The sequence below is a fragment of the Prunus avium genome, chromosome 8, assembly GCF_965620075.1.
Source record: "Prunus avium chromosome 8, drPruAviu1.hap1.1, whole genome shotgun sequence".
Taxonomy (NCBI): Eukaryota; Viridiplantae; Streptophyta; class Magnoliopsida; order Rosales; family Rosaceae; genus Prunus; species Prunus avium.
Window position 1 is genome coordinate 669,982 of NC_142291.1, and position 17,319 is coordinate 687,300.

Here is a 17,319-nt window from a genome sequence, read left to right on the forward strand (position 1 = left end):
AATTTGAAGGCAAAACATGGGATGAGTGATGTATGTTTTACAGAATTATTGATACTTCAGGGCGAGTTGCTTCCAGAAGGAAATATAATATCGGCCTCTATGTATTAGGCAAAAAAGACTTTGTGTGCATTGGGGCTGAGTTATGAGAAAATCCACGCATGCCCCAATGATTGCATCTTGTATAGGAAGGAGTATGAAGATTCAACTAATTATCCTACTTGTGGTATCTCAAGGTGGAAGGAAACCAAAGATGGATTCTTGAAAGAGGGTGTGGCAGCGAAGGTGTTGTGGTATTTTCCTCCAATTCCAAGGTTTAAAAGGATGTTTCAATCACATGAGACAGCTAAGAATTTGACTTGGCATGCTGCTAGAAAATCAATTGACGGTCAGATGTCTCATCCGGCGGATTCCCCGTCTTGAAAACTTGTTGATGATAAATGGCCCGAGTTTGGTTGACAGGACCCGCCCCAAATTCCTCGGAACTCGAGACGAATCCTGTGGAATTCCCGACATCATCCCGATGTCAGGCCCACTCACTGAAACTATATCCTCTTTTCCCAAGGAGGATTAAGGGCACGAGACTTTCTACTGAAATTTCGGCAGAGTCTCCCCTGTAAATTGAACGTTCCCCAAATTCCAACCTCCACAACATTCACATTTTAATATCCCAACTGGCAGCACGCACAATAATATCTCATGCAATTCATCTAATTGGCCTCCGGCCTTCAAATATTCCGAAACCGAGCTAGCAACAAGCTCTTAAACCAAATAGTACTTAACATGAGGCAATTAATAACTTAAACGTAAATATGAAAGCCGAAAGCAAAGTTTACAACGTCTAACTATCCCAATTTCAACATATGAGGCTTTAACCTCCTAACATGAACACAACTCGTTCCCACCTGAATCTCAGGACCAACGACAAGTTCCGTACCACACTCAAAACACTTAGAAGTAAAGTTTAACCCGTGACTGCATCTAGGCCTTACCCTAGGCTGCCTACGTACCCTCGCCGAGGGATCAAGCCACACGTAGTTCTCATATCAATGATCCCAACTCCGATAATAGACAATTATTTACAACCGAACCAACTATACATTCCAGATCTATCACAATTCTAAATCCGATAAAAACACATTGAAACATTATCACTTCCTTCCCAAGGCATCGTATTAAGAAGACATCCGAAGGGCCTGGACAAACTCCGACGGGCCTGGGCAAAATAAATCAATCTCCGAAGAGCCTGGGCAAACTCCGACGGGCTTGGGCAAAATAATCAATCTCCGAAGGGCCTGGGCAAAATAAACTCTCAAATATAAAATCCATAACCGGGGAGGTACCTAAGGTAGTGCTAATAACACTCAAATTAACATTCTAAGTACCACATACAAAAAAAAGAAGATAACACCTTCTCAATTATTGTAAATCTACACTCAAGATATTCAAATGTATTCAAACCCAAATATACAACACAAATACTTCATAATATATCAAATCCTTTAATCAAATATATACTATAATTCAAATGAATCACTAAAACAATATGCATAAACTTTCCACATTTGGTCAACAGGGCCCGCGGGGGCCACGACCTCCATTTTACGATCCGAAAGTTCCTATGGGTTCCACAAGGTCTAGGATACACGTCCTGTAAGTTTGGTCCAGATCGGACGGCCGGATCGCTCACGATCGCACGATCGGACAGTTACTGAAATCCTAGCCCTAGGGTTGGCATTTCCGGAGTATCCGGGACTCCGTTTCACGATCCGTCGAATCCTACACGATCCTAAGGATGCCCAGGTTAACATATAATAAATTCAAGACCATCCAACGGTCCAAACCTATCGAACCCGGATAACGCGTAATAGGCGATATCCGTTCGAGACTCAAACGGTATCCAAATTGAGGTCCGTAAAATCCTACGCGCTCGTGACGACCAGGGGATCGCATTTTGAATAAAATTCCCCTCTGATACAGTGCCCACGCGCCGCCACACGCGCTGGCAGCGCGTGGGTGTCCAAAGCGATATCGCATCGCCGGAAAATCTTAGAATCTCGGGCCAAGGCTCCTGCCCTATGTAATACACCTAATTTGGGGTCACTTTTGTTCTTGGACATACCCCAAAAAGTGACCGGAAGTGGCTAAAAACTGAGGTCGAAACCGGCAGATTTTTCAACTCGAAATTCGACTTGACTACGCTAAAAATTGAAGTAATCCTACCCAACCATCAGCTAGAGCTCAAGGAATAGATGAATTTCCATACCTGGATCGCCAGATTTGGTTGCCGGAATCACCCGAACGAGCTCCGTGAAGTTTTGGGTAAAACCGGCGACATTTCTCGATATTCCGGCGAAATCACAGCGGTTGGCGGCAGGGCCTGGCTGGGGTTGGAAGAGGACGGCGGTCCGGTCATTTTGGTACCGGCCCCGTCAACTTTGGTGGTCGGATGTGGTGGTGGCGGCCCAAAATCCGCTCGGATGAACAGTGCCAAAGGGGGGGGGGTCGCGCGCAGAGGGAGAGGGGAGGAGGAAGAAGAAGAAAAAAAGAAAAAGAAAAAGAAAAAAACTGCCCGGTTACTGTAGCACGGTACTGTTGCTACAGTGGCAATTTAAAATAAAATTCCATATACGTCCCTTTCGTTTTTAGACTTTTCCTCCTTCGTTACAAGTCATAATTGGGCATGCCACATGTCTACGAACTCGTATCGACGAGCTCTACGCAACGGTACCACTCATTTTCCCAAAATCTTTCCGGATTAAAAAAAAGATCAAAATACCCCTATCCCCAAGGGTAAAATTGTAATTTCATAATCTAATTAATTAAATAATTGATTGGATATAAAAATTAGGGTCGGGGTGTTACATTGGTAATGAGCCGAGAAACTTGAGATTGGCTCTTTCATCTGATGGATTCAATCCCCACAGTTCTCTAAGTAGCAGATATAGTTGCTGGCCAGTTATCTTAGTTACATATAATCTCCCACCATGGCTGTGCATGAAACGAAAGTTCATGATGTTGACTTTATTGATTTCCAGTCCTAAACAACCCGGAAATGATGTAGACCTCTACTTGGAGCCTTCGATTGATGATTTAAAATCTTTGTGGGATGGGATTAGAGGAGTGTATGATGCACACATAGGAGAATACTTTACACTCAGAGCTACATTACTGTGGACCATTAATGATTTTCCTGCCTATGGAAACTTATCTGGTTGTGTTGTTAAAGGATATAAAGCCTGTCCAATATGCGGCGATGATACACCTAGTCACAGGTTGAAAAATGGCCACAAAATTTGTTACATTGGGCATAGAAAATGGTTACCAATCAATCATCCATATAGGAGGCAACGTGCAGCTTTTAATGGGAAACCTGAATATGGCACGCCTCTGGAGCCATTAACGGGAGAAGAAGTGCTGCATATGGTTGAAGATATTAATTACATATGGGGCTCGAAAAAAGGGGGAGGTGGAGGTGAAAATGATGGTGACAGAGTTTGTTGGAAGAAGAAGTCAAAATTCTTTGATCTTGAGTATTGGAAATACCTTCCAGTGAGGCATGTCCTAGATGTTATGCACATTGAGAAGAATGTTTGTGATAATATCATTGGTACATTGCTGGAGATCCCTGGAAAAAATAAAGATGGGATTGCTGCTCGGTTAGATTTATTGAACATGGGGGTCAAAACTGATTTGCAACCCGAGTATGGAGAAAGAAGTACTCGTTTGCCTCCAGGGCCTTGGAATTTGTCAAGAGCAGAGAAGAGAGCGGTTTACAATTCTTTCTATGGTATGAAGGTCCCTGAAGGTTATTCTTCAAATATAAAAAATCTTGTATCTTTACAAGATTCAAGACTTCTTGGCCTTAAATCACATGATTGTCATACCTTAATGCAACAATTGCTCCCTGTGGCAATTTGTTCTGTTTTGGAGAAGCCTGCAAGGTATGCAATAACTCGTTTGTGCTTCTTCTTCAATGCTATATGTGCAAAGACGGTTGATGCTTCCAAGCTAGATAAGTTGGAAGAAGATGTAGTAGTTACTTTGTGTTTGCTTGAAAAATACTTTCCATCTTCATTCTTCGATATCATGGTTCATCTAGTAGTACATCTTGTCAAAGAAGTTCGTCTATGTGGGCCAGTATATTTTAGATGGATGTATCCGTTCGAAAGATATATGAAAGTTCTAAAGGGGTATGTTCAGAACCGTACTCATCCCGAAGGTTGCATTGCAGAGCGTTATATAGCTGAAGAAGCTGTAGAATTTTGCACTGAACATTTATCTGATATTAGTACAATTGGAGGGCCATCAAGTCAGAAGATAGGAGTTTCAAAGCCATTATCAGGTTGCACAGTGAGGTTAGTTGATCGGGACCTGTTGAACCAAGCACATCTATATGTCTTGGAGAATACGGAGGAAGTCCTACCTTATAACGAGTATGAGTTTTATTCTTTAAGTTTCCATTTTAAATTATTCCTTATGTTTATCTTATATGTTTGGGACCGTAATGCTTGAATTTTCGTGTCATGTAGGGAACATATGATCCACATCAAGGCCGCTTATCCAAAATTTAGAAAGAGAACAAAGTGGCTGCAAGATAAGCACAATAGCACTTTCATTCAATGGCTACACTTCAAGGTATATGTTATTCAATAACATATTGGACTTTTAATTTTCTTCTTTCTATGTTAGATTGAATTAAGATATGATTAATTTGCAGGTTCAAAGTGAACTTGATGAGGGAGACAATCATGGGGTATCAGAAAATTTAAGGTGGCTAGCAGCTGGTCCAAACATGGCAGTGCCATTATATAGGAGCTATCTTATTAAAGGTGTTAAATTTAACATCAAGGCACAAGATAATGTGCGGACAGTTCAAAATAGTGGAGTTTATTTACTTGCACATACCATGCAAGTTGCTAGTGCCAAGGATAAAAACCCAATTCTCTCAAATATGGGTTTTTATGGTGTCATTCAAGAAATTTGGGACCTTGACTACCAAAAGTTTACAATCCCAGTCTTTAGGTGTGATTGGATAGATAGTACTTCCGTCCTTGTAGTCGACGAACTTGGATTTACCCTTGTAGATTTGAGTAAAATTGGACATAGGAATGACCAATTTGTTTTGGCTTCTCAAGTTAAACAAGTATTTTTTGTTGACGACCCGATGCATCATGGTTGGTCGGTAGTGTTATCAATGCCTAATAGAGAATATAATGATGTTATTGGTGATGATGTCTTAGGTGATGTGAGAATTGAGTGTGAGCCATTTACTAGAGGGATGCCAAATGTTGACACATTTGATGAACTAGTGGGTGAGTTTAGGAGTCAAAATATTCGAGATGGGTGTGAAGATATATGGATTGAATGATGCTTGATAGGATTTTTAGTACCTGCGCAAACAGGGTTAAAATCACTTAAAATACTTGCAAGAATATAAGGATATTGTAGTATAGATGCTCATGCAAGGTCGTTGTCCCCAAATATTGTTTGACTAATTTGTAATTAAACTAACTCTTAGTTAATGATTAAAATAGATTTTATCAAAGATCTGAAATTCATGAATTTGAAAAGATTAAATTAACAATAAAAGAAATCGGAAAGTTGGGAAATTGAAGAAAAGCAAGTTTTAAAAACCAATTTATAAAAGCACTAGGGTTTCACCGTCACCTAGCAATCCTATGAATTCTTACCAATTACTTATGATTTGCACATGCCACTTTGAAGGTTAGGTTTTCCTAATTTATATTCTACTTGGAACCTCCAACATAGAACGTATATCTAACATGCAACCCGTCCGGACGTTCGGATCAAATATGAACATGAAAGACTCATTAAGTTTTGTGAAAACCCTTTGAAAACCCATGCAACCCTTAAGACGTGGTGTTCATCTTAAGTGAAATTACAATTATTAACCACAAGAAGCCAGCGTCAATTTCAGGGAACCTTCCGACCAAAATTGCATCCAATTACTTTTCTAAAGATCCTAATGGTGATCAAGCATTAAGACAATTAGATAGTTTAAAACAGTGATTAACAATTCAAAGTATGCATGCAATCAATCATAAGTAATTAAATAAAAATCACATATTCATGCTAAGGTTCAAGGCTTCACCCTAGCAAAGAGAGTTAGTTACGCATAATCATAACTAAAACCCAAGAAAATATCATTCCCATGAATAAGAATAAAAACACCTTGAAGTAGAAGTTCTTCAAAAACCCTAGCAAAAGTCGCGTTCCAAAAGCCAAAAGAGAGATAAAAATTATGTGAAACATAACTTAAATACCTCTTAAAACCCAGTTGCCCAATCTCCATAAGGAAACTAGGTTAAAATAAAATAAAACTAGAAAATAAAGTCCAAATTGGACTAGGAGAATCTGTCAACAATCTGTCCATCCACGTTTTGGGCTCAAATCTCCTCCAAAATTGGGCCCAAGACGTCACTTTCCAGCACTGCGCATTGCTCCTTTATTTTATCGCCAGAAAATAACCGCTTGGTAGAAAAGTCTGAAATTTTGATACGATTAAACTAAGTGACTCACGAACGTCCTCCAACTGGAATTACTCCAAAATTCATCCATTTGATTACGTTTTGCTCCAAAGGAAGTCGAGAGTCCTATATTGGAAATATAATTCAAAGTATCAAAATTCTTCCAAAATATTAACCAAAATATACTAAGAATAGGGTTAAATATATGATATAAAATATGCCCATCAAAATACCCCCAAACTTAGCTTTTTGCTTGTCCTCAAGCAAAACAAGACTCAAACAAAAATAAAAACTTAACAAACACATGACTAACACTTAACCAAGTCAAAACTTCCACTTTCAAGTTGCAATCCATAGCAAATTTTAAAAACTAGAACATCTTTTCAATAGATTCAACTAATCCCACCACAGAGTCTAAGCTATTTAGAATCAATTAGAAAGGAACTCACAAACTTCCTTTGGTGTAAAGTGAACCATCATAGTTAAGGAGACTCGACTAAAACCTTTACCTCTCATCCTTTTTATTCATACTTCACATACTTATGGAATCATTCTCTTCTTTTTTTTTTTTTTTCTTTTTTTCAGTAACAGTAGTGGTCGTGCAATGTTGGTTCCCTTAAGCTTTCGATCCAACCCATGTGGCGAGCTTTAGGTCAATGACTCCCAAACCACCAAGGCTTTAGGGCACTAGGTGTAGAACACCCCTAAGGACTTATTAACTCGAGTTGAAAAGGCTACGAAACCAACTAACCACTCTGCCCCATGCCAAAACTCTACCGTTTGACTCGAGAATCACTGTTGATTAGGCAGGACTGGCCCGGTTACTAGGCAAAGCCTCAGGTGAGACAATTATTACTTTATAACACATACTATCTTTATTTTATATAGAACAAAAATTAAAACACACTTAGATAAAAAGTAAGTATTTCAATCTCACTCCCCACAAACCATGTTGGTGTGATGTGCAAATTTCAAAGTATAATTCATGAATAAGTGTCTAAGCAACAATAAATAGAAAAGACTCTAATGTGGGATTGATCTTCACCATGTCCATTTGTTCTAATGTTTAAAATAATTTATGGATATTAACTTAAAAATGAAAATTTTCAACAAGACTCAAAAATTTTAAAATCTGAATTTACTTTCCCACCCCCAAACTTAAATCACACATTGTCCTCAAGATGTGAAAAATAAAATAAAGAAGATAAGAAAAATAGTAAAGCCTAAAATAAAACAGAAAAAGAAAATGCTAACACAAATAAAAGAAAGAACCAAAGAAAAATTTAAAATAAGAAATTAATGAAAAGAACACACCTGGATATTGAATGGATGCCAGCCCACGTGCACGAATTGTCCTTGGCATTTGAGAAACAAAAATGTAGAATCCAATGGACTCTTGACTAGAGCCAGCCAACGGCTCTCTTTGCTTTTGCGTGTCAGAACCCACGTGGGTGATGTGCATCGCATGAGTCATTGACTCTTCCACGCCTTAGTCATTTCGCTCGTATTCCCTTCAAATTTCTTGTTTGTTTTATATCAAAACTCAAAACAGTCCCTCACACGAACAGCTCCTTCACACCAGCGTCCACGATGGCAACCTGCACAGCTCCTCCAGCTCCTTCAAAACACGCACAACTCCTTCATCCTCTCTAAATTCTGTACTCGTTTTATCCTTGCTCTTGAGGAACCGATCCATGGTGGAAGTAGTGGAAATCTGAGAGGCTAAAGGTAGAACCTTCCACAAATATTGTAATTTTCGTTTCAGAATTGATGGTTTGAGCAAAATCTAACCCGTGCATATATGTGTATCTGTGTGAGGACTACCCCCAAACTTGCAAATCGGAGCAGATCGACACCACACATTGGTCTTTGCAAAAATTCGAAGCCAGCCATCCCACTGAGGTATAAACACGATTCCTTGTATTCATCCATGTGAGGACACTCGGGTCTCCGTGAATGTAGGTGTATCTATGGGCAGACAACCCCCAAACTTGGAAATCTGAGCAGATCTACATCACGCACTGGTCTCTGCAAAAATTAGAAAAGGAAGATCTGTGCATCTCATAGGTATAATATCGAATCCATACAAGTTGTGTTGTTGTAGATCTGGTGTATGGATATGAGAATTTGCTTCTGGGTGCATGATTCCAGTATAGGGCTAGTTGCCTTTGATGTGCATGTAGACTTGCTGCTGGGTGCATGATTCCAGTTGCTGCTGGGTGCATGATTCCAGTGTAGGATTTTCTGCTTGTGATGCTTGCTGCTGATTGTTGTGTCCTGCATTGAATGAATGTGTTAGACGTAGAAATAGGAGAAAAATAAAATCAACTAGGTAAAGAAAAATAACAAAAAGAAGTAAAGAGTGTAGAAAATTGGGTTGCCTCCCAATAAGAGCTTTATTTTAAGTCTGTAGCTAGACATTGCAGAAGCCCGTTGGTCAAATATCTGGTTCCTTCAGAGTCAAAGACTCGTTTGCAGTGTCAAAGGGTGTCTCCACGTAGGGTTTCAGTCTGTGACCATTCACCTTGAATGTGTTTCCTTTAGTTGCATTAGTTATTTCAACTGCCCCATGAGAAAAAACTTGAGTCACCAAGTAGGGTCCAGTCCAGCGAGACTTTAATTTCCCTGGAAATAACTTGAGCCTTGAACTGAATAACAGAACCTTTTGCCCAGGCTTAAATTCCTTTCGTAAAATTTGACTGTCATGAAATGCCTTAGTTCTTTCCTTGTAAATGTGAGAACTGTCATAAGCACCTTGACGACTTTCCTCTAGCTCATTCAACTGCAATTTTCGCTTTTTCGCTTTTCCCTTGCTGAGCAACTTATCTGTATTTGAACTTGCATGAAAGCTGTCTTGAACCATATTGTCTACCACATCAATGCGCATACATTCTTGCTGTTCAGTAGGTTGTTTCGCTGCCTCAAACAAATTAAACACCACAGATTGGTCCTGAACCCGTAAAGTCAATGTCCCGGCTTCTACATCAATTAAAGTCCTAGCTGTTGCCATAAACGGTCTCCCCAAAATAATAGGTGTTTGAAGGTCTTCGTCCATGTCCAAAACCACAAAGTCTGCTGGTAGGTAAACATCATCAACCTTAATAATTACATCTTCAATAACGCCTCTAGGATAAGTGATTGAACGGTCAGCTAGTTGAAGTATCATTGATGTAGGCTTTAAATCTCCTTGTCCCAATCGCTGAAAAACAGAAAAAGGCATCAAATTAACACTTGCACCCAAATCAATTAAAGCACTTTTAAAATTAAAATTTCCAATAGTACAAGAAATATTAAAACTCCCTGGATCTTTTTTCTTGGGTGGCAGTTTGTGTAGCAAAACTGCGCTGCATTGTTCTGTCAAAACGACTTTTTCCAAATCTGCAAGCTTCTTTTTGCTACTGCAAACTTCTTTTAAAAATTTGGCATAAGATGAAATTTTCTTGATAGCTTCCAGCAATGGAATGTTGATTTGAACTTTGGATAATGTCTGCATAAAGTCCTTTAGTTGCTGATCTCTTGCCTTAGGAATTAGACGTTCAGGATAGGGCAGTGGAGGGTCATAGACACGCTGTAAAACCTGTTTTGGGACAGTTTCAGGATCTGCCAGATTATGTTTTTCTGCAATTTTGGCAGGTTCTGTTGCTGCAAAATTTTCTGCATTATCCTCCACTGCTAGTTGCTCTTTTTCAATGCTATTTTCACGATTGTCATAGCTTTTTCCACATCGTAAAGTTCGAACAACGTTGCACTCTTCATGTCCTCTTGGATTAGGCACTGTCTGACTAGGAAATTTGCCCTTTTCTCTCTCTGAAATCTGTGCAGCTAGCTGTCCAAATTGTTGCTCTAAACTTTTAATTGATGCTTCAACATTTTGGAATCTTTGGTTGCTGCCCTCTATGAATGATTGAGTTGTTGCTGCTAATTTAGCAAGCTGATCATCCACAGTCGGTTTTGATGGTACAAAAGGTCTTTGTGCTTGCTGGAATGGTTTTGCATTATTCTGATTGTCACTCCATTTGAAATTAGGGTGATCCCTCCATCCTGGATTGTATTGAGTTGCATATGCATCATTCCTAGGCCTTTGATAGCTGTTCATCATATTAACCTATTGCTCAACAAGTTCTGGGTAGGATTCTCTATGCGGGCATCCAAATATATCGTGTGTTGTCATGCTGCAAATGCTGCAAACTGTTGCTGCAAGTGGCTGTTGCTGTGTGGAATTTGCTATCTGTTGCAAAATAGTGTCAAATTTTGCATCCATTTTCTTCTCCATTTGTGCCATTTGTGCAGACATGTTAGGCGAACCTGCTGATAACTCAAAGATTCCCCTCTTCTGTGAATGTTCTACTGCCCATTGCTGAGATTCTGTGGCCATCATCTCAAATAATTCAAAAGCCTCTCTTGCTGATTTATTTGACAACGATCCTCCAGCTGATGCGTTCACATGACTTTTAGATGTAGGATTAAGCCCATCAAAGAAAATATTCATTTGTGTATCTGCATCAATATTAGCATGTGGACACTTCATGTACATCTCTGTATATCTCTCCTATGCTTCATGAAACTCTTCATTAGGCTTCTGTGTGAATGTCAAAATCTCCCTCTTGTAATTCAATGTCTTGGATGCTGGATAGTATTTGTTCAAAAATTTTGTGTGTAACTGCTGCCAAGTAGTAATTGTTGGATAAATTGGTTTATGGATGCTACTTTTCCTGCAAAACATTATATGAAATAATTATTAGAAAATTGTAATTTACATTGATAGAGTAGATTAAATAAAATCAATGAAAATGACAGTAAAATACTTATCTTTTGGGATGTAGAAGTTGGTCTCCATTGATACTTAATAGTTTTAGGTTGAGGCGTGTAGTCACTGTCCTTAAGAGTAGATTTCGCCCCTCGGAGACAATGTCTCGGTGTAGCAAGGTTGTATGGCGCCCTACTCTCCAGGATACAACAACCTATGACCCTCATAAGCGTACACTCACAATGCTTGGGTCAGATGAACACTTGAATCTTTCCCTTGATAAAAGAAAACAAATTGGAACACAAACTCAAGAACGCAGAGAAGAAAATAATGAAGAAATATGTCAATCTGATTTCTCTTTTTATTTATTTATTTATTTTATTTTATTTATTTTTTAACACATAGCTCGAATGGTTTATTATATAGGAGATTACCAACTCCAAGTGAACGTTGGGTTTTTAACTAAGCAATTAAACCACATAAAACACTTGCACGTTAAGAACAAAATTTGATCCCAACTAAGCAATTAACTCACGCAATAAAGATTGGAATCAAAACCTTCACCAACTATTGTAAACCAAATACATTTAACTTATTTAAATGATAAAATAAATTGATATAAAAAGTAACGGTAATAACTCAATTAAAACCAAAGAGGAGATATCAAAACCGACAACGCTAACAATTAATATAAAAGTATCATGTCATAGATTTTATAAATATAGAAAATAATAGCAGTTTTAAAGAAGTAATCAAACCACTCAAAAATCTGGAAATATAAGTTCAACATAAAATAAGTAATAAAATAATTTTGTATTTTGAAATACTTACAAAAATTCCAACAATCCCCCACATATTTCAAAATACAAAAGGTCTCAAGGGAAAGTGAAAATTCAATGCATCAGAACTGGTGTCTTTTGGACTATGAACCAGCCTTATGGTGAGTTAGCCGTATCTCACAGAAATTTGGTGAAAATAAAATTTTCTATGAACCAAGATTTCTTTGTGTGAAACAGAGGACTGACCACCCACATTAAATTCTCTGATTCAAGTTTGTTCAAGCGGGTTGGCGCGAATAGGCCATGCGCCCACCTGGATATTCATGAGTGCTCTAGAGAGCATGTCTAAACTCTCATAGGAAGCGGCCCCACTTCCACACTCATATAGGTGAATCCATCAAGTGTGCACTGCAATCAAGCACACCACCCATAAGGGCTATGGTATTCATTAAGAACATAAGTTCAACCTCAACGTTGCAGTATTGCACTATCTACACCATAGGGAGGGACTCTCAAGAATATAAATTAATAGTGCACGCCCAATCACCCAGTGACTTGTTCTTACCCATATGAACCTACTTCCTGGGATCTCCATTCACATAGGTTGGGTTACCATCACTGTTGACTGTTGATATAGACATAAGTCCCATCCCCCTCGATGTTTTCCATTTTCTTTGTCACTATGGTTTTGTCAAAGAATTGGCCAAAATAAACTTTGACATCTCACAATTTAGGGATATAACCCTGATCTCAAAAAGTTGCAACACAACATAATATCAAATGAATATATTCATAGCTCTGGCTCTCAAAACTAGATTCTCACAATAGACACTTGAAAGTTTGTCTCTTCCATCATGGGATATAGCCAAGAGGTTTTAAGCTGCTTGGCCTCAAATTCATCATGTATGTCTATTAGAAATATTTTATAGGACATTGACCACAAATGGTTAGTTGATTTCATCTCAATATAAATAGAGATTACATATGTATCGGTATACATTAAAGTATAACGAAAATCCATCATATATTAAATCTTATGATCAAGAGTACCTCTCAATGCTTTGGTACTCATATATGAGTCTCGATGGTCCATAAAGCTTTGAGTGCACCTGCAGAACCTCTCAAATGTTTTGGTACACAAACATGAGTCTGCAACAGTCTATGAAACTTGAGTGCACCTGCTGAAGCTATGAACAACAGAATAATGCTTAATTCATTAAATAAATTTAATAAATACTGGGTATTTCACGACACTCTTACTCCCTTTTTGTGCACTCCAAATGGCTAAATCATAATTGCATATCCAAGTTGTCACTATCTTCTCAATTATCAAAAGGAACCTCTTTAAGACAATAAGAGGTCCCCACCAAAATTTTATACCAAGACCATCACAGCTCGCACCCATTTTTATCATGTCAAAAATGAAGGCAGAATGAATTAGTCTTAATAATAATCATCAACATATATTTCCTTTATAAGTGAATTGTGATGGTATAAGCAAACTTCACATATATATTAACATGTTTGCCCTTAGTACTCATTTACTAATTATTGACAGTTATATCAAGGTTATGAAAATCAAGAACCCCCACATTTCCAAATATTTCAATGTAGAACGCATTTCTTCTATGTTTCTAACATAGGCCACCAAGAAATAATTTTCTAAAGCAAAAGGATTGCAAAACAACAACCCCCACAAGTTAATGAAATTCTCAAAGCCCCACAAATTAGGGAAAGTCTCAAAATATATTGAGACAGTTGGCCTCAAAATATGCCCATTCAGTCATCTTAATAAACATTATAAATATGATAGTGAAACCACTGAATGACTCACATAAATAAAAATTACATCATTCACGTACCTGATAGGTCAATAAGCCTCAAAGGATTTAAGGCTAAAATCCTTACACCAAAACTCAAAATTAAATGCCACTTACAGTGATATAAATTTATCATTTTATTTGAGTCTTTCCAATGTACACTTCATGGCAATTGACTCAATGTGACTCCTGTCAAGACTTCGCTATAGTTTTCTCTCTATCAAAACAAGTCCACTACCAAACATTAGTGTTTAATGGGTCGAAATGCATTGATCAAAAGGCATTTAGTAAAACCCATTAATTTCTTGTAAAACCAAAGTAAATAATATGAACAATTGAAGAGATCTCAACGTCATATTACAATGACATGAAATAAATATGCTTTAAAACAAATATGGTGAGATACAAATTGACAATAAGCAGTAACATATATTATTAAAGCCTTAACTTCTATATGCAAATTAAAGTAATGTACTGCTGGAAACTAAATTCATAAATCAGTAATGTATATGCGATTTTATCACTAGATGTCAACAAAATAATACTATGCATGAGACAAGCTTCCCTGAAAACCTATTTCTCAAACCAAACACATGGAAACACTTATCTAGCAATGCCAATTATTCTTGTGACACCCCTCTGAAAGGTTCTATTGGGATTTCGCCTCTTTCCCTTTTCATTATTCGTCAAAGTCTGAGACTCTTAAGCCTCCACTACAATTTTATAAAACTCAATAGGTTCTCAGATGGAATTTTAGTTATATAAATAATTTGAGTAGCATCCGAATATCTACTCTTAAGATTGTTGGATAAATTGGTTTATGGATGCTACTTTTCCTGCAAAACATTATATGAAATAATTATTAGAAAATTGTAATTTACATTGATAGAGTAGATTAAATAAAATCAATGAAAATGACAGTAAAATACTTATCTTTTGGGATGTAGAAGTTGGTCTCCATTGATACTTAATAGTTTTAGGTTGAGGCGTGTAGTCACTGTCCTTAAGAGTAGATTTCGCCCCTCGGAGACAATGTCTCGGTGTAGCAAGGTTGTATGGCGCCCTACTCTCCAGGATACAACAACCTATGACCCTCATAAGCGTACACTCACAATGCTTGGGTCAGATGAACACTTGAATCTTTCCCTTGATAAAAGAAAACAAATTGGAACACAAACTCAAGAACGCAGAGAAGAAAATAATGAAGAAATATGTCAATCTGATTTCTGTTTTTATTATTATTTTTTATTATTTTATTTTTTTTAACACATAGCTCGAATGGTTTATTATATAGGAGATTACCAACTCCAAGTGAACGTTGGGTTTTTAACTAAGCAATTAAACCACATAAAACACTTGCACGTTAAGAACAAAATTTGATCCCAACTAAGCAATTAACTCACGCAATAAAGATTGGAATCAAAACCTTCACCAACTATTGTAAACCAAATACATTTAACTTATTTAAATGATAAAATAAATTGATATAAAAAGTAACGGTAATAACTCAATTAAAACCAAAGAGGAGATATCAAAACCGACAACGCTAACAATTAATATAAAAGTATCATGTCATAGATTTTATAAATATAGAAAATAATAGCAGTTTTAAAGAAGTAATCAAACCACTCAAAAATCTGGAAATATAAGTTCAACATAAAATAAGTAATAAAATAATTTTGTATTTTGAAATACTTACAAAAATTCCAACAGTAATGCTATTAGCTGGTAGAGTGAATAACCAAGTTTCTGCTTTATCCTTCAAAGTAAAAGGAAAAAGACGGAGCTTAATAGCTTCAGCAGAAAAACCCCTAATCAAAATATTTTTGTAACCCACAATAAACTTTGCAATATGTATGTTTGCATCTTCATTAGGTAGCCCACGGAATGTTGGTAAAATCTCAAGCATGTGGTGCCTGATTTCAAATGTGTCTCCCTCTTCCTGGGCAGGATAGACTATACAATTAGGAACATCATTTGCACGGGCAGCCAACGACTCTCTGAGTGGTCTGCCTGCTGCAGGTATTGCCAATGCCATTTTAACCTCACTGTCCTCAAAATCCGCAAACAAATCTTGTAAAAATGTGTCCTGTAGTGAAGGATCAGATGCTAGAAACTGTTCTCTGCGTTGTTTTCTTAATATCCGTTCAGGCTCTGAGTCAAATGGAACAAACTGTGCAGGTTGTGATCTGGTGTTGACCATGCAGAGATTTCAGCAATTAAGAATAAGATAAAAACAAATTAATTGAAACAATCCCCGGCAACGGCGCCAATTTCTTGATAGGATTTTTAGTACCTGCGCAAACAGGGTTAAAATCACTTAAAATACTTGCAAGAATACAAGGATATTGGAGTATAGATGCTCATGCAAGGTCGTTGTCCCCAAAGATTGTTTGACTAATTTGTAATTAAACTAACTCTTAGTTAATGATTAAAATAGATTTTATCAAAGATCTGAAATTTATGAATTTGAAAAGATTAAATTAACAATAAAAGAAATCGGAAAGTTGGGAAATTGAAGAAAAGCAAGTTTTAAAAACCAATTTATAAAAGCACTAGGGTTTCACCGTCACCTAGCAATCCTATGAATTCTTACCAATTACTTATGATTTGCACATGCCACTTTGAAGGTTAGGTTTTCCTAATTTATATTCTACTTGGAACCTCCAACATAGAACGTATATCTAACATGCAACCCGTCCGGACGTTCGGATCAAATATGAACATGAAAGACTCATTAAGTTTTGTGAAAACCCTTTGAAAAACCATGCAACCCTTAAGACGTGGTGTTCATCTTAAGTGAAATTACAATTATTAACCACAAGAAGCCAGCGTCAATTTCAGGGAACCTTCCGACCAAAATTGCATCCAATTACTTTTCTAAAGATCCTAATGGTGATCAAGCATTAAGACAATTAGATAGTTTAAAACAGTGATTAACAATTCAAAGTATGCATGCAATCAATCATAAGTAATTAAATAAAAATCACATATTCATGCTAAGGTTCAAGGCTTCACCCTAGCAAAGAGAGTTAGTTACGCATAATCATAACTAAAACCCAAGAAAATATCATTCCCATGAATAAGAATAAAAACACCTTGAAGTAGAAGTTCTTCAAAAACCCTAGCAAAAGTCGCGTTCCAAAAGCCAAAAGAGAGATAAAAATTATGTGAAACATAACTTAAACACCTCCTAAAACCCAGTTGCCCAATCTCCATAAGGAAACTAGGTTAAAATAAAATAAAACTAGGAAATAAAGTCCAAATTGGACTAGGAGAATCTGTCAACAATCTGTCCATCCACGTTTTGGGCTCAAATCTCCTCCAAAACTGGGCCCAAGACGTCACTTTCCAGCACTGCGCATTGCTCCTTTATTTTATCGCCAGAAAATAACCGCTTGGTAGAAAAGTCTGAAATTTTGATACGATTAAACTAAGTGACTCACGAACGTCCTCCAGCTGGAATTACTCCAAAATTCATCCAT

The 17,319-nt window shown here is 37.3% G+C and overlaps 1 long non-coding RNA gene, 1 other non-coding gene and 1 pseudogene across 2 annotated transcripts; 1 reads left to right on the top strand and 2 right to left on the bottom strand.

Moving 5' to 3' along the window:
* Positions 1 to 789: 789 nt before the first annotated feature.
* LOC148291076 (uncharacterized) lies at positions 790 to 2,560 on the bottom strand. The gene is made up of 2 exons (XR_015826503.1): positions 2,264 to 2,560; positions 790 to 1,292 (listed from the first exon to the last, which is right to left on the bottom strand). It is a non-coding gene; the product is annotated as an uncharacterized LOC148291076 (long non-coding RNA).
* Positions 2,561 to 8,925: 6,365 nt separating this feature from the next.
* LOC148291077 (uncharacterized) lies at positions 8,926 to 15,872 on the bottom strand (annotated as a pseudogene).
* Positions 10,994 to 11,100, top strand: LOC148291078 (small nucleolar RNA R71). The gene has a single exon (XR_015827240.1). It is a non-coding gene; the product is annotated as a small nucleolar RNA R71 (small nucleolar RNA).
* Positions 15,873 to 17,319: the final 1,447 nt, after the last annotated feature.